The sequence below is a fragment of the Artemia franciscana genome, chromosome 15, assembly GCF_032884065.1.
Source record: "Artemia franciscana chromosome 15, ASM3288406v1, whole genome shotgun sequence".
NCBI lineage: Eukaryota > Metazoa > Arthropoda > Branchiopoda > Anostraca > Artemiidae > Artemia > Artemia franciscana.
Genome location: NC_088877.1, coordinates 20,128,503 through 20,147,573, shown reverse-complemented (window position 1 = coordinate 20,147,573; position 19,071 = coordinate 20,128,503). Strand labels below are relative to the sequence as shown.

The 19,071-nt window shown below is 36.8% G+C and overlaps 1 protein-coding gene across 1 annotated transcript in view; it reads left to right on the top strand.

Moving 5' to 3' along the window:
• The first annotated feature begins 3,345 nt into the window (after positions 1-3,345).
• The window catches only part of LOC136036159 (1-phosphatidylinositol 4,5-bisphosphate phosphodiesterase classes I and II-like), a 39,280-nt gene continuing 23,554 nt past the window's right edge, over positions 3,346-19,071 (top strand). The window contains exons 1-2 of the mRNA XM_065718218.1: positions 3,346-3,405; positions 16,852-17,086. The gene's annotated coding sequence lies outside the window, so the exon portion shown is untranslated. The remainder of the gene's footprint in view (positions 3,406-16,851; positions 17,087-19,071) is intronic.

Genomic DNA, 19,071 nt, shown 5'->3' with positions numbered 1-19,071 from the left:
CTAGAAACTACTATACGGTGATCTTTACTTTTAACATCAGCAACTGCGCTCCTACATACCCTAAAATCTTGTATTGATCCTGACATTTTTCGGTTGACTATAGAATAATTAATAAGGTTTGTTGTCTTAGCATAAGACAAATACCATGTCAACTTATATTCTGATTCTGCCCCCAGTTCAAAAGCAGATATGTCATTTTTAGGGGGAGGGTGGCTAATAAAACAACCCTTTCAATAATTTTACTCACTTAGATGAATACTGAAAAATAATTTACCTTAAGGAATATAGCACCTTTTTCCCATCCCCTTATCCTGTTTCGTATCATACACATAAAATTGTTTGTTTTTTTAAGCTCGTTATTTGGGTGAAGCTGACATCCTTGTGATTAATTATCTGTGATTTAATGCTAACAGTAAATTTTTCTTTCATTTAATTTTATATTATCAGGAAATCATAGTTATTACTTAAGTGAAAGCAGGAGCTACATATGCCCTCAGGGCATAGCTTACAACCCCTGCCCCAAGGATCTGGGGGTTTGTTTAACCCCAAAAGCCTTGTTATTGGATCATTTTGAACAAAATGACTATCTTAAAATTTCTATTAGACGCACTGCGGGAAAATATGAGGTGAGGGGAGGTATATGCACTCCGATGACTTTACTTTTAAAAAGGCCACTAGAACTTCTGAGTATCCATCCAATGAACCCCTTCCGAAATTTATAGGACCATTCTATTTATAATGTCCTTACATGCCCTCAAGGATTAGCCTTCAACCCTTATCCAAAGGGCTTTTGGGGAAGGAGGTTTTCATCCTCAAAGAAATGATTTCTGGGCTTAAAATTGACGTTAAAACTCAACATTAAAAGTTAAAACAAACAGAAATTACTCCGTATATCAAAGGAACTTTTCGTCCTCAACATCCCGCTGTTTACGCTAAAGTTTCTTACTCTTTTAAAAATAGAGTTATGAGAAAAAGTCAAACTTTAGCGTAAAGAGTGGGGCGTTGAGGAGGAAAAGTCCCTTTCATATACGGAGTAATTTCTGTTCGTTTTAAGTTTTAATGTCGTTTTAATAATACATTCGTTAATACGCTAAACAAATTATATAAGGAATAGGTCATGTTAATTATAAATGGCAATCATTTATTTTTCATCGATATCATAGCCATAGAGACGGTTAAAAGACAGTAATGAACAGACCATGGCCCCAATTTGGCTTAGTTTGATGCTTCATTCTCCGAAGCTCGTCTCTTATACTAAAAAAAAACACTAGTCTTTAAAAGAAAGCAGGTTTCATTTTTTTTTCTCTAAAAACTATTTAAAAAGGAGGAAAACATCCTACCACGTATGCACAATTTCCTTCTCAGTGGGGTGGGGGGGGCAAAGCTTTCATTATAAGGAATATTTAACTTTCGTATCTGACTTCTAAGGAAAATCAAGCTTATTCAGGGTGACGAAGTCGTCTGTTTGTGTACGACTGTCCAAAACCATAGTTTGGTCTATACAGAAGTCAATGTTTAGATAATATTGACGATGTCTTTGTAATTTTCACTCTTTTGGGGGATTCCAGGTTCAAACAGGAAAACCAACAACAAAAACGTGTAAAAAAAAAATTATTGAACCAGTGTTTGACCTTATAAAATTGCAAAAAATTAATTCTTAAAAGGGAGCAAGAGCTTCCGATTTCAACCAAATGAGCCACCTCTAAAGTATAAACAATCATACCTTCCATTAGAACCAAGGGTTTTGAATAGAATGACTGTCTCAAAATTTCTATTCGATGGATCTCGGGAAAACAGGACGTTTTTCGGGGGTGTTTGCGCTCTGATCACTTTGACTCTTAAAATGTCACTAGAACTTCTGATTACCAATCCAGTGAGTCCCCTCTAAAGCATATACTACCACCCTTGTATGCATACCTTATATGTCCCCTGGATATAACTTACAACCCTTTCCTTGAGAGTTAGGGGTGGGAGGGTATCCTCACAGATATAATTTCAGCACCCTTCATCTACGATGAACGAAATTGCTCAATCCAAGTGTTGACTTAAGGTGTTTGGGGAAATGATGTGTGTGTGTTTGTGGGTTGGGCAGGTTTCATTCAAATCACTTTCGACTCTTAAAAAAAAAATAGCTACGAAGACCACACTGCCTTACAAACAAACACAAAGTAGAAACAATAAGGAAAATCTTTTCAAGACAGTGGTCCACAATCTTGAAAAGATTTTCCTTATTGTTTCTGCTTTGTGTTTGCTTGACTCTTAAAAAGGTCAATATAACTTGCGGCGTGTTATCCTGCGGCGTGGGGGGTGTTATCTTCAAAGACATAGTTTCCAGACCCGTCAACTTCGATGGACAAAATTGCTATCTCCAAATTTTAATGGATGAATTTTGCGAAATGATAGGCGTGGGTGGGGATGGGCGCTGGTTTCTCTAAAATCAATTTTGGCTCTTGAAAAGGGCACTATAACTTCCAATTTCAAATTAAATGAGCTACATGTGATGAAAAAAGAGTTTATCGAGGGGAGGGGCTAATTTTCCTCCATCACTTGAGACTGTAACTCTCACGGTTTATACAACCATCCCTTCCATAAAAACCTTCAATGCCCCCAGGGCACAGCTTACAACCTTTGCCCCAAGGATCTAGAAGTTTTTGTCAACCCCAAAAGCCTGGTTATTGGATCATTTTGAACAAAATTACTATCTCAAAATTTCTATTAGACACATTGCGGGACAATATGAGGTGAGGGGAGGTATCTGCCCTCCGATCACTTTGACTTTTAAAAAGGGCACTCGAACTTCGTAGTATCCATCCATTGAGCCCCCTCCGAAGTTTATATGACCATCCTTCTTATAAAAAAAACTTACATGCCCCCAAGGCTTAACCTTCAACCCTTGTCCAAGGGGCTGTGGGGAAGGAAGATTTACATCCTTAAAGACATAACTTCCGGCCCTTGGACTCCCTATGTCCAAGGGCCGTCTTCAGCACAATACAAGAATAAGAGATAAACTATATATACATATAAAAGAACTTACATCAATTTGTGAGGATTAAAACTGAATAATTAAAAACACTTTTTAAAACTTTTTGAAGAGTTGAGAGAAAGAATCATACTTTAGCGTAAGGAGCGGGGCGTTGGTGAGGAAGCAGCCCCTTTCATATGCGAAGTAATTTCTGTTCGTTTTAAGTTTTAATGTCGCTCCTTACTTTCAGTTAAAAAAAACTGTTTTTTTTATTGAATCCCGCAACAAACGGGCGCGGTGAAAGGAACGCATTTTTAAACTGCCAAAAAGAATCGGGCTTTGGTCCAAAATTTTCTTACCGGTTTTTTCGACCGCAGGCAACTAGTCATTTAGTATCTCGCAAATAGAAAGGATTGAATTATTTTCTACTGTTTCTGGAAAAGGTAATGATTAGGATAGAGTCATAGAATATGAAGTAATTAGTTATATTAACATGTCAAGGAAAAGCAGTATAAAACTACTCATTAGACCGGTAGTGTATGGATGATTCATTCCTTAACATGGGCGTAATTTGTTATGGGGCGCTGCCCCCAAGTAGAAATTTAGTTTCTGCAAAAAATCTTGTCAAAACTAAAATAAGCCTAAATAATTTAAGCATCCAGAGAAACAGGTCAGTTTTCTGTAGTATATCTTTGCATTTATGGTAATGTATCGATAATTTTTCAGTTTTCGCTGTCATTTTCACTAAATTCGGGAGAATTGGCTCAAACTTTGCCCCCTCCCCCAGTATTTTGACGAAAATGCGTTCCTGTTCCTTAGTAAGGTGGAAAATGTAGTTTAGCTTAGGTTGTGTCAATGGAGGGACCGGTGAAACCTGCCCTAGGTGCCGTGGATGGGGGAATGCTAATTTTGAGTATATTTTCATTTTGATTCGTCTGTTTTCGCTTATATTTGAGGCGGGTGTGAGCACTGTAATTAATTTTGCCCTGGGCATCAACTACCCTAGGAACGGTTCTGCACATGTGCACATGGGGTACATAATCTGGTAGTAGGGCCCATGGTGAATAAGGAAGCTGCCAAGTCTTGTTTAGGTTGAGGAGGTATTTAATAATAAAATATTAATTGGTCATTTTATTGCTAAACGTTCAGGGTATCAGTTATAGTAGTATATGCCACTGTAGAACAGACTGACGGAGATACTAGTGACTCAAACGAGTTTTACTTACAGTTACAAGAGAAAATAGACAGGGTCCCAGGTAGAAACATGAAGTTCTTAAAAGCAGATTTTAACGCCCCGGTTGGTAGAAATAGGAATAGATGGTATCTTAATCTAGGTAATCTTTTAAGTTAATTTAAATTTTTTTTTTAAAATATCAGCTCTCTTCAGTTCTAGTTAATCAGCCGGGCTTGTTAAATCGCTTTTTGCTATTGAAAAGGGCACTATAACTTCCAAATTTCAAATCAAATGAGCTACATTTTGAAAAAAGGGGTTTGTCAATGGGGGGGGGGATAATTTTCATCATCATTTAAGACTCTCATTCTTACGGTTTATACAACCATCCCTTCCATAAAAACCTTAAATACCCCCAGGGCATAGCTTACAACCCTTGTCCCAAGGATCTGGGGGTTTGTTTAAACCCCAAAAGCCTTGTTATTTGATCATTTGAACAAAATGACTATCTTAAAATTTTATCAGACGCACTGCGGGAAAATATGAGGTGAGGTATCTGCCCTCCGATCACTTTACTTTAAAAAGGACACTAGAACTTCTGAGTATCCATCCAATGAACCGCCTCCGAAGTGTGTGTGGCCATCTTTTTTATAAAAGCCTTACATGCCCCCAAGGATTAACCTTCAACCCTTGCCCAAAGTGCTTTGGGGGAGGGAGGTTTTCATCCTCAAAGACAAAATTTCTGGACTTTGAAACTACGTTGAAACGGTTATCTAGAATTTTAACACGATGTGTTTGGAATGAAATGAGGGTTGAGGGTGGTTCCATTCCTATCACTCTCGACTATTAAAAACCGCACTAGCCCCTTCAATTTCCAATTGATTGAGTCCTTAGCGAATTTTCTACGATAATTATTTCGATACGAAGTGCCCTGGTCTAAAAAAAGAAAAATAATAATAAAAATAGTACATTTTACCAATGTCGTTCTTTACTTAGGCGCTGTCTATGATTGACATGATCTCCCTTATCATTTCCTGAAAGTTCCAAATTAATTTACTCAGTAATTTTTGAGTTATAGCCTTTTGATGCTCACTGGGCATTACTTAAAGCCCTTGCTCTAGGACTGTGGTGGCTTGCATCAACCTTAAAAGCCTTGGGGACATTTATTCCAATTAAATTTAGTTTCGATTATACAACGTAAAGGATAATGTCAACTTTATCTTTTCTATTAAAAATTAACACTGGTATCTGGAACGTACGTTGGGGGGGGGGGGGCCTTGGAGCCCCCCCAACTACGTTTTTATGTAAAATCTACGTTTTTATGGCACTTGGTATTAACCTAGTGACATATAGCAATCGCAAATTCTGTCGGTCTGTTGGTCCCGGTTTTGCTACTTTAGGCACTCCCAGGTAAGCTAGGACGATGAAATTTGGCAGGCGTATCAGGGACCAGACCAGATTAAATTAGAAATAGTCGATTTCCCGATTTCACCATCTGGGGGAAGGGATTGGGGGGCCTGTTAATCGGAAAAAATGGAAAAAATGAAGTATTTTCAACTTACGAATGGTTGATCAGATCTTAATGAAATTTGATGCTTGGAGGGATACCGTTTCTCAGTACTGTTGTTTTAAATCCCGACCGGATCTGGTGACATTGGGGGGAGTTGGGAGGGGGAAACCTAAAATCTTTGAAAACACCTAGGGTGGGAAGAATAAGCACAAGTCCTAGATACATGATTGACATAAACAGAAATGATCCGCTCTCTTTGGGATAGTTGGGGGGGGGGGTTAACTCTGAAAAATTAGAAAAAATGAGGTATTTTTAACTTACGAACGGCGGATCAGATCTCAATGAAATTCGATATTTAGATGGATATCGTGTCTCAAAACTCTTATTTTGAATCCTGACCGGATCTGTTGATATTGGGGGGAGTTTGGGGGAGAACCTAAATTCATGGAAAACACTTAGATTGGAGGGATCGGGATGAAACTTGGTTGGAAAAATAAGCAGAAGTCTTAGACACAAGATTTACATAATTGGAACAGATCCACTCTATTGGGGGGGGGATGGGTTTAATTCTGAAAAATTAGAAAAAATGACATATTTTTAACTTACGAAGGAGTGTTCGGATCTTCATGAAATTTCATATTTAGAAGGACCTCGTAACTCAGGTCTCTTTTTTTAAATCTCAACCGGATCCAGCGTCATTGGGGGGGGGGGCGGAAATCTTAGAAAATACCTAAAGCGGAGAGATCAGGATGAAACTGGATGGGAAGAATAAAAACCTGTCTAAGATACGTGACTGACATAACCGGACCGGATCTGCTCTTTTTAGTGGAGTTGGGGGGGGGGGTAATTTGGAAAAATGAAGTATTTGCAACTTACAAAAGCGTGACCAGATCTTAATGAAATTTGATATTCAGAAGGATCTTGTGCTTTAAAGCTCTAATTTTAAATTCAGACCAGATCCTGTGACATTGGGGGGGAGTTGGAGGGGGAAACTGGAATTTTTGGGAAACGTGAAAATTGCGGTATTTTTATCTTACGAATAGGTGATCGGATCTTGATGAAATTTGATCTTGGAAAACACTTGGAGTGGAGGAATCAGGATGAAGCTTGGAGGATAGAATAAGCAAATGCCCTTGATACGTGACTGACGTAACCGTACTGGATTCACTCTCTTTGGGGGAGTTGGGGGGAGGCGTTCGGGTGATTTGGCGAGTTTGCTGCTTCTGGACGTGTTAGGACGATGAAAATTGGTAGGCGTGTCAGGGAGCTGCACAAATTGACTTGATAAAGTCGTTTTCCCAGATTTGACCATCTGGGGAGCTAAAGGGAAAGGAAAAATTAAAAAAATGAGGTATTTATAGCTTACGAGTGGGTGAATGGATCTTAATGAATTTTGATATTTAGAAGGACATCGTGACTCAGAGCTCTTATTTTAAATCGTGACCGGCATTAAGCCAATGATTTTCCTTTTAAATCAATCTATTGATTCTTAGATTTTTGTTAGAGCTCATACCATATGACCTCCTGGCTCATAGGTCTTCTTGCCCCGTCACAAGTGCCATATGAGCTCTTAGCTCTTGTTGCAATAGAAGAATTACCCCTTACAGCACCCATATTGCACTGTTAACCCTAAAATTTTCCTTTCAGTGGGATATAGTAGATTAAACACTGATTCTAAATCGCAATGAACATAACCTGAGCCTAAAACGTACTTTTAGGCTTCAATCTTCTTCCCCTCATCCGCTACAATATTACAGATTAAAGTTAATCTGTATTTTCCAATATACGTGCTTTTTGCATCACTAAATAAATAGATTACTAAATAATCTATACCTGGGGGTATTTATGGTTTTTATGGAAGGGATGGTTGTATAAACCGTAGGAGTGAGAGTCTTAAAAGATGAGGAATATTAGCTCCCCCCCCCCAATCGACAAACTCCTTTTTCACAAAATGTAGCTCATTTAATTTGAAATTTGGAAGTTATAGTGACTTTTGAGGGTAACCAGGTTACCCTCAAATCTCTTTTGGCTGTTGAAAAGGGCAATATAACTTCCAAATTTTAAATCAAATGAGCTACATTTTGTGAAAAGGAGTTTGTCGACTGGGGGGGGGGCTAATATTCCCCATCTTTTAAGACTCTCACTCCTACGGTTTATACAACCATCCCTTCCATAAAAACCTTAAATACCCCCAGGTATAGATTACAACCCTTGCTCCAAGGATCTGGGGGTTTGTTTGAACCCCAAAAGACTTGTTAATGGATCATTTTGAACAATATGACTATCTCAAAATTTCTATCAGACGCACTGCGGGAAAATTACGAGGTGGGGGGAGGGATCTGCCCTCCGATCACTTACTTTTAAAAAGTAAGTTCTAGTGGGGGCACTAGAACTTCTGAGTATCCATCCAATGAGCCCCCTCCTAAATTTATACGACCATCCTTTTTCTAAGAACATTACATGCCCCCAAGGATTAACCTTCAACCCTTGCCCAAAGGGATGTGGGGGAGGGAGATTTCATCCTCAAAGAAATGATTTTTGACTTTTAAACTACGTTGAACAAAACAGTTATCTAAAATTTTGACACGATGTATATGGAATAAAGTTAGATTTGAGGGTGGATGTACTCCTATCACTTTCGAATATTAAAAAGCGCACTAGCCCCTTTAATTTCCTTTTGAATGAGTCCTTAACAAAGTTTCTACGGTAATTCAAAAAAAAATAATACATTTTACCAATATGGCTCTTTACTTAGGCGCTGCCTATGATTGATATGATTTCCCTTATCATTTCCTGAAAGTTCCAAATTAATTTAATCAGTCATTTTGAGTTAAACTCTTTTGATACTCACTGGACATTACTTAAAGCCCTTACTCCAGGGCTTTGGTGGTTTGTATCAACCTTAAAAGCCTTGTTACATGAACTTTGGACTAGTTAAACAAGATTGACATCACAAAATTTCGTAAGATGGATTTGATGAAAAGAAGGGTAGTTGGTAGGGGAGGGGGGCTAGTGGACCTCTATCTTTTTTTACTCTTTAAAAGGAACTAAAATTTCAAATTTCAACCAAATGAGCCACCTCTAAAGTTTAAATGACCATCCATTCCATAAGAATATTAAATGCCCCAGGGGCCTAACTTACAACCATCGACCAGAGGCTCTGGTGGTTTGTATGAACTCCAAAGGCCTTCTTACATGATCTTTTGACTATTTTGAATAAAAGGACTATATAAAATTTATTATTGCATGTATCGCGGGAAAACGCGACGTGTGTGATGGGAGCTGTGCTCTGATCACTTTGACTCTTAAAAGGGCCCTAGAACTTACCAATCTAATTAGTCCCCTCCACAGCATATACGACCAATCTTTCTATAAAGGCATATACGCCCCTGGAACATAACTTACAACCCTTTCCCTGAGAGCTGTGGGGGAGGGGTGTTGTCTTTGTCACAGACATAATTTCTGGACCCTTCATCAACAACAAACAAAACTATTATCTCTAAGTTTTGATTGGAGGTGTTTGGGAAAATGGGGGTGTAAGGGAGTGGGTAGGCACGAGGTTTGTGTGGGGATGGGGAGGTATCCACCCTCTGATCACTTTACATCTCAAAAAGGGCACTTATACTTCCGACTAGCAATCCAATGAGCCTCCTCCGACGTTTTTATGATCACCCTTTCAATATGAAACTTAAATGCCCCCAGGGTAGAGATTACAACCCCTGCCCTGAGGGCTGTGGAGGGTTTTCATCCTCAAAGACAAAATTTTCAGATCTTTCAACTACGTTGAAACAAATGGCCATATCAAAATTTTGATTGAATGTGATTCGGGAAATGGTAGGCGTGGGAGATGGGTTAGTTGCCCTCCAATCAACTTCGACCATTAAAAAGGGCAATAGACCCTATAAATTTCTAAACAAAGAAGCTCTTTCCGAAGTTTCTACGACAACTTCTTCGGTGTCCTAAGGCCAAAGTAGTTTCAATGATTTAAAGAATATTAAATTGAAACATTAAATGTTACATCGTTAAAACATGACTATCGTATCGGCATTTTGACTGACAAATTCATAAAATTCAAACTAGACCTATTAGGAGTTTCAGAAACTCATATCCTAGGGGTAGGAAGCATGAAATTATGTGATATAGAATTTGTTAACTCAGGCCGGAAGGATGGGGTACATAAACTGGTAGTAGGGCCCATGGTGAATAAGGAAGCTGCCAAGTCTTGTTTAGGCTGAGGAGGTATTAATAATAAAATATTAATTGGTCATTTTATTACTAAGAAGTTCAGGGTATCAGTTATAGTAGTATATGCCACTGTAGAACAGACTGACGGATATACTAGTGACTCAGATGAATTTTACTTATAGTTACAGGAGAAAATAGACAGGGTCCCAGGTAGAAACATGGTGCTCTTACAAGGAGATTTTAACGCCCCGGTTGGTAGAAATAGGAATAGATGGTATCTTAGTCTAGGTAATTTTGATGTAAGAAAAGAAACCAATAATGGCTACATATTTTTACAATTTTGTAGGTATAATAATCCAGTTATGACAAATACTGTGTTTGGTCATAAAATGCCCAATAAGATAACATGGTGCTCGCTTGATGGTAAGACGGGAAACCTTATTGATTATATTATAGTATACCGAAGACTGGCAGGATCAATACATGATACTAGGGTATATAGAAGTGCTGTTATTGAATTTAAAAGTAAATATCACCATCTAGTAGTTCTTTGGGTTAATTTAAAGCTGAAATTTTGGAGGGGTAACTACCTCCCAGGATAATCTTGATGTTGCTAGACTCTAATATGAGAATTTGGGAGAACATTTTCAGGAAGAGTTGAATACTAAACTTGAGATTTTAAAATTTGAAAAGATTTGAGGCCAAATAACTATGCTTCCAAGGTTGACCCCCTTCCCACAGCCACAGGGCAATGGCTCTGACAGGATAACACAGGATAACACGCCGCAAGTTATATTGACCTTTTTAAGTGTCAAACCAACACAAAGTAGAAACAACAGGGAAAATCTTCTCAAGATAGAGGACCACTGTCTTGAAAAGATTTTCCCTATTGTTTCTACTTTGTGTTTGTTTGTTATGGAAAGGCAGTGTGGTCTTTTTTCAAGGCGTCACTATTTTTAAAAGTTAAAAGTGATTTGAGAGAATCCAGCCCCCCCCCCTCATACACACCCATAATTAACCCCAAACACCTGCAATTAAACTTGCATTAAGCAATTTTGTTCATCGTAGTTGAAGGGTCCTGAAATTATATTTGTGAGGATAACATCCCCCCCCCAGCTCTCAGGAAAAGGGTTGTAAGTTATATCCAAAGGCAAATAAGGTTTGTATAGAAAGGGTGGTCGTATATGCTTTGGAGGGGACTCACTGGATTGGTAATCAGAAGTTCTAGTGATATTTTAAGAGTCAAAGTGAACAGAGCGCAAATACCCCCGAAAACGTTGTTTTTTTTAGAGCAACCAAGCCCCTGCCACCACGCCCATCATTTCCCAAAACAAATGCATTTCCCAACGCAGATGACGGAAGACCAAACGCTAGATAGTTTCCGACATAAAACGTAAGACTTAAGTGATAAGGAAGTTTTCACAAGGGAGATTTATATTGGTATTTAACAATTGTTATCTACCAAAAATTATAATATCGTGATTGTCACATTAGAATTTACCCGATTATACCTTTCACAAAAACCTGTGATTTTGTTTTCAGCGTCTTTTGACTAAGTTTCCATTTTATTTAGCATCTTTTGAATATGGTTTAACATAGTTTATCTCTAATATTTCAATGTCTAAAACCCCCCAAAAATGTCTTTTTTTGGCTAAAATACGCGCAAACGAATCTATTTTCAAGTCTTTGGTTCATATTGGACAGGTTAGAGTAACCCTGGTATCGCTAGTTCTTTGGTTTGGAACGGGTGCAGGCTCGTATGCGGGAATTTTTTTTGGGGGGGGAAGCCAAAATTTTTGAAACAGCAGATATAATGTAGTACTTTTTTTATTTAGTAATGCAAAAAGCACGTATATTGAAAAATACAGATAAACTTTAATCCGTAGTATTGTAGCATCAAAATATAACAAGTGTATTTGGGTTATCAAAAGGGTTTAACTCAAACCTGATTGAGTAAATTAATTTGTAACTTTCAGGAAATTATAAAGGAGATCATGTCAATCATAGACAGTGCCAAAGTAAAGAACGATATTGGTACAATGTATTATTTATTATTTTTTTTTTCGTTTTGGACCAGGGCACTTCGTATTGAAGAAATTATCGTAGAAAATTCGTTATGAGCTCATTCAATTGGAAATTAAAGGGGCAAGTGCCCATTTTAAAAGTCGAAAGTGATTGGAGGGCAACCACTCCCACCCCTAATTTTATCCCAAACACATCATGTCAAAATTTTAGATAACCGTTTTGTTCAACGTAGCTTAAAAGTCCAGAAATTATGTCTTTGAGGATGTAAATCTTCCTTCCCCACAGCCCCTTGGACAAGGGTTAAGGTTAAGCTTTGGGGGCTTGTAAGGTTTTTATAAAAAGGATGGTCATATAAACTTGGGAGGGGGCTCATTGGATGGGTACTACAAACCTCTAGTGCCATTTTTAAAAGTCAAAGTGATCGGAGGGCAGTAACCTCCCCTCACCTCATATTTTCCCGCAATATGTCTGATAGAAATGTGTCTGATAGGTCAATATTTTACTATTATGCCATCTAGCTGCATCTTCCAGGTCCTTGGCAATTTCATCCATGGCCTCCAATACACACCTCTTTGTATTCTACTGTTCCTAAAAAATTGTCTGTCTAATTCTCATCCTGGAATCTACTAACATCATAATTTCCTGGGAGGTAGTTACCCCTCCAAAATTTCAGCTTTAAATTAACCCTAGAAACTACTATACGGTGATCTTTACTTTTAATATCAGTAACTGCACTCCTATATGCCCTAAAATCTTGTATTGATCCTGTCATTTTTCGGTTGACTATAGAATAATTAATAAGGTTTGTTATCTTAGCATCAGACAAATACCATGTCAACTTATAGCCATTATTATGATCAATAAATGAGCCACTTCCAAATACTTTTTGAATCAAATTATAGACCAGTCAGGCACGTACTCAGGATTTTTTTTTGGGGGGGGGGCAAACCTTCGAAACAGCAGATATAAAGTAGCACTTTTTTTATTTAGTAATGCAAAAAGCACGTATATTGGAAAATACAGATTAACTTTAATCTGTAATATTGTAGCGGATGGGGGGAAGAAGACTGAAGCCTCAAAAGTACGTTTTAGGCTCAGGTTATGTTCATTGCGATTTAGAACCAGTGTTTAATCTACTATATCCCACTGAAAGGGAAATTTTAGGGTTAACAGTGCAATATGGGTGCTGTAGGGGGTAATTCTTGTATTGCAAAAAGAGCTAAGAGCTCATATGGCACTTGTGACGGGGCAAGAAGACCTAAGAGCCAGGAGGTCATGTCTTCTTTAAAACATAACAAGCAGCCGATAAACCTCAAAGTAGTCCAATCTTTTCAAAGCTCTTCATTTTTCTAGTTTTCTTTCCAAAACTTTAAAATGAACAATAAAGAAAAACTTTTGCAATGGGTTGTATGATGCATGAAGAAACGGCAGAGATAAAAGTTTTACCTCTGAATTTTCATTCAAATGGTTAGGATAGAACAGACAATAAAATGAACAAGAAATCTTGATTTTTTTAAATTTGTTTTTGAGTACACTTTCTTCTACGCAATTATTCGAATGATATTAAAATAGAGGACAGAATAGCTAGTCAAAACTGAGAAATAAAATTGCAAACCTTTCACTATCCTATGATGTTAACTTGCTTTCCGTTGCATGCGATATTTCAGAGCTTGTAATGACCTCCAATAGTACAATCTTTTAAGCCATGAATAAATTTAAATGTTCAACTTAAGGGTGAATTTCCTAAGATTTTTGTAGACCAGCTTCATTTGTTGAAATTTTTACTTTCGCTTTAGTTAACTTGCTCCAAAGGTCACTTTCAAGGAAACTGAAAGCAATCGACATGGGTCATTTTTTTTTTTTAGTCATCTGGTGATCTGAGTAAATTTTCCATAACTCTTTCATAATTTGAAAACTCAGGGGCCTTAAACGCTGTCAATCCGTGGGGTGGAACAAGGTTCATCAATTGGGTCACGATAAAGCAGTAGTCTAGCCTTTGGTCTATACTCGTCGGGCAAATATTTAGATGCCACTTTTTTTTTAAAATAAAGAAATCTTGGAAGGTTTTTAGGGGCTAAACTGAACGACATAAAGACCAGATCTATTTTGTAGACCAAAGAGATCAATATGGATATTTGATGATGTTCCAAACATTAAAAAGGTTAAAAAACAGACCTGTCAGAACTTAGTCACGAAATTTGATTGCGGAGAGGAGTGTTTTGACTACGTTTCTATAATGACTATCTTTCTGACTATAACTCTAGCTGCCAAATAACCTTATACAGAAGTCTTTACCCCATTAATTGAGATTCATAAATGAGAATATACCAGAAAATTACGCAAGTATGGACGTATATGGAAACTTAACTGAGCCTCGCTTTTTTTCAGAAAAATACAAGTTATAAATAAAAGGGACTTAGGAGCACAATTGTGTTTCTAACAACATATTTCATTGCATATAGGCAAGTCTCAGTTTCCACTGAATTTGCCACATGAAAACCACCAATCGACGACAGTTATACCTGGTAGGGATGCAACTTAGAATTCTAATCAACAAATTAAACAAATTAAGAGTGCTCAGATCTTAATGAAATGTCATATTTAGAAGGACCTCGTATCTCAGATCTCTTATTTTAAATATTGACCGGATCCAGTGTCATTAGGGGGATTTGGGGGGGGGGGTTGGAAATCTTGGAAAACGCTTAGAGTGGAGAGATTAATATGAAACTTGGTGGGAAGAATAAGTACAAGTCCTAGCTATGTGACTGACATAACTGAAGTGAATCCGCTCTCTTTGGGGGAATTGGAGGGGGTATTAATCCGGAAAATTGAGGTGTTTTTAACTTAAGAACGAGTGACCGTTCGTGAGGTATTTTTAAATTTGATATTTAGAAGGAACTCATGTCTCAGAGCTCTGATTTTAAATCCCGATCAAATCTGTTCGACATTGGGTGGAAGGGTGGTTAGATGGGGAAACCGGAAATCTTGGAAAACGCTTAGAGTGGAGAGATCGGGTTGATACTTTTTGGGTAGAATAAGCAAATGTCGTAGATACATGATTGACGTAACTGGACTGGATCTACTCTATTTGGGGGAATTAGGGGGGGGTCCAGTGCTTTGGTGAGCTCGGTGCTTCTAAACGAGCTAGGACGATGAAAATTGGTGTTATGTACTATCATCTTGTTGGTAATATAGTACCTTTGGTTGGTTGTCAATCCTACGCCTGAACGGAAGCGAGAGCTTGGCTACTACTATATTTTATTTTATATAACTAAGCTAGAAACATACATACATCAAAATATACTCAACTTAGGTTTACTCAACTGAACTTGAAATTGAATTGCATTGATTAAAATCACTCCCCTAATCTATATATACCCGAACTGACATATACCCAAACGGATCCCACAAGATACTCTCAGAAAATAATAAATACCCCTGAAACTAAAGTGAAAGTGACACTTGCATCTATTTAGAATCTACTTAACCCGTAAACCCTAGCGTACAACATTGGTAGGCGTGTCAGGGACCTTAAACTAGAACCAAAGTTAAATTGAAATCAAGTTGTCTTCAAATATATTCATTTGCCATGAATTTCGTTATGTATTTAATTGTCTTCAAGACTTTGATTTGGTGGTTTGGATTTTTACCACCTCTTATGGCCAACCGCTGTGGCATGATACAGCATTTAACTAGAACCATAGTTATATTGAAACCAAGTTGCCAACAAGTTTGTTCCCATAGTCAGAAAGATACTTGTCAAATTGATTAATTATCTATAAGACTTACATGTGAAGGTGCTGATGTTTACCACCTACCACCTCCTGTGGCCACCCATGTGACCTGATTCTGGATCAAACTAGAATTATAATAAAATTGAAGTGAAGTTGTCAGCAAATCTATTCTCTTTGCCACAAAATTAATTATCTCCAAGACTCAGATTTGGTGGATTCGTTTTTTATCACATACCACCTCCAATTGCCAATTATTGTGACATGATATAGTAAGAAAAATAAATTATAAAATTCGTTGATTATCTCTAAGAGTTACGTTTCGTGTTGATGTTCACCACTTACCAATCCTGTGGCCACCCATTCTGGCCTGCTGCTACATAAAATAAAAACTATAGTTAAATTCAAGTTATCAGCAAATATATTCCGTTAGTCACGCATTTAATTATTTTTCTGTATATTTGTGTCCAGTTACATGATTGATTTTAGTCATTCCTCTTTGCAAAAAATAAAAATAAAAAAATAACTTTTGAAGGCTATCTTATTTGTATGGATATTAAAAAAAAAAAAAAAAAAAAAAAAAAAAAAAATACTAGAGTTGGGTGTGTAAATCTAATTGATTTTGGCAAGAGAAATACTGCATGTATCGCCTATTGACGTTATTTTGCGTAATTTGTACCAGAGTAGACCTAAGTGTATCGAGGGCCAAGCCTTAAAGCTCCGTTGCCTCCACATCCTGGGAGGCTGGGCTTACCAGTCACGCCACCCCGTCACACACTATGAATTGAGATTGCCAGCACCGAGAATAAGACCCTCATCTTGAAGGACATAAGATCGCAAGTTCTGTTTGGTATCCACTCGACTGGGATGGCTCTAGTCTATTGACGTTAGAATGGAAAAAACTTTCGAAGAAGAAAAAACGAGGATAATTACAGCCTGTGAAAATAGGAAGGATGAATCTCCAGACATTTCCGTCGAGAACTTCGCTCGACCGTCCTCAGTGCACAAAAATAAATAAACAGTAGAGAGAATATACCAATGAAATTCGTAAGAACAAATTGAAACAAAGTAAACACTTAATTAAAAAAGGCCCTCCCAAAACAACGGTAATATTTTATTATTCTTGCTTTTGTTTTGTCTTCTGTAAATGAAGGATTTGACAAATATATGTTTCTGTCTTTTTTGTTATACTGGGTTTCTAATAAATAAATAATTATTCGGAGACATTTATTTGAAAATGAGTTTCCATAATAATTGATATTTATAGGTGGCGGAAATGCTCAAAATCAAACACCAATGGTAGGCTACATTCTTTCTATTAGATGATGCAAAAAGGAATACCATCAAGGAATAGTATCCAGCCGATGGTGCAGTCTCAAACACGCTCAATGTATGCATAGCCCATATCTGATGCTCCTCCACCTCACATCACAAATCTACTTCCTAGTGTATCGCCGCCCACTCCTTTGACAATTGGTCATCAGTCACCCTCCCTCTTCTCAGTAAGATCTAATTTCTATATTTATTAAATGTAGTTTAGTTGTATAATATAGGAGATAATTGTTAAAGTACGTCATCGTCTTTAAGTGTCCTTATCCTTTTTGTGTTTTTTTTTAGAGACAAAGTGTTTTGTGTTTTTTAGAGACTAGGAAACCTCGATGCTTAGTTACATTTTAATTTGGTGAACCTGAAAAAGAAGTAATCAACAAACTGTAGCATATTATAACCTGGCTTCTAAATTAATTTTAAAATCAATTCGTTTATTATACTGCGGACTGTGTTAACATTGGATTCATTTTTTTTTTTTATCTATTAATTGAGTGGAAATTGTAGGAAGGCTCATTTTTTTTATTCAATCACGACAATATTAATATTATAACGGCTAGTTTTTTTTTAGACTACAAGTGTTTGATGATAATTTTTTAACTTCAGATTATCTAAATAAAAACTTTATTTAACTTGCTTTGCGTATCCTGGACATTCAAAAAACCTTATTGCAACGTCATCCTACTATTTGCATACTAGATCCTATTCAAGAAATCTCTGAAAAGATTATTTTCATTATCAATAATTTTTGTAACCATGTTTTTGGTTTTGCCCTGAATAGTTCTAATTTCTATTTAAAGCGCTTATATTCTGTTGCTTAGTGTCTCGACATACTTCTTTTTTCTCTCTATTTAATATTTGGTGATGTGTTCTCAGCTTGTTAGTTATTTATTGCTCCAAGTTCTATGACAATTTTTGATGTTTTGATGATTTTCAATTAGTATGTTTGTCAACTTTCTTTTGACAGAGTACTTTTTTTGTCTTCTATGTTGATGCTTTTTCGCCAACACTATTCATTTTTAATTTTCTTCTTTTTTCCAAAAAAGTTCAACTTCACCCTTGGTATTTTCAAAGGTGGTTTTAAGTGGGTTGGGGGGTACTTGCATCGAAAGTACAAATTTAAGGGCCGGAAAATTGCAAATAAATAACCTAGCGGTTATAATCATTTTTTAATTTTTGAAATTTTGGTTTTATGGAATAAGTACAGGGGTAGCTATTTACCGTAACGCTGAAGAAGATGGGGTGGGGGTGTCCTCGCAAAACATTTTTTTGTTAGTCCAGTGCTCCCCTCCACATTTATTTTGGTGAAGGGGGCTTCATCCTAAACTTGCAACTCCGCACAAGGCTATATTCACAACTCAATATTCTTACAGTAAAATGTTCTTTCAGACTTTAGCAACCCCTTCTAATAAGTAAATTAGAATAATTTCGGGCTAATCAGAATAGTTTGCCGAAGAAAATATTTTAGACTACTGTGCTAAAATATTAAGTAAAAACCAGCACTGAAAAATAAAACCTAAAGTACCTAAATACAGCTCGTAAAAAGAACGTTTCATCTGGCATAAATTTGCGGCAATAAGTAATTACTGTAAATTACTAATTTCCTAAGCTGAAAAAGAGCAGAAATTTTTTGAAATGGAAAATTGAAACTTTAAAAATTAGAAATTAGTCTTGACAAATTTGAACAAGAGAAATTATCACAAATGAGATTTGACCTACTACCCTTGCAACCCCAAAATCTACAAGCTTTGATTGTGCTATTGCTGAAAATAATATATGTTTTGAACAAATGTCTCTTGTCATAACCATCAAAAAGAAAAAAAGACATGGTTTTGCAGGAGAGTTTAGTTTCAACTTCTCTTGGCCCCCCTTTTCTCCTTTGAATGTTTTTGTGTTATTTTTTTAAGGAAGGTCATTGATCTTCAACAATGACCGTTTCACAGTGTTTTATGTAAAGCTTACAGTTTGATTAGCCCTATATGTTTAAGAGTCTATGTTTTGATCTTCAAAGTATTCCTGTCTGATTTTGAAAGTATACTATTATACTTATATAGTATAATAAGTATATAAATCATTATATACTTGATTATATATATTGATTATATATCATTATAATCATAAAAAAAAATGCAGAGGAGGAAGATCCAAATGAGATATGGAA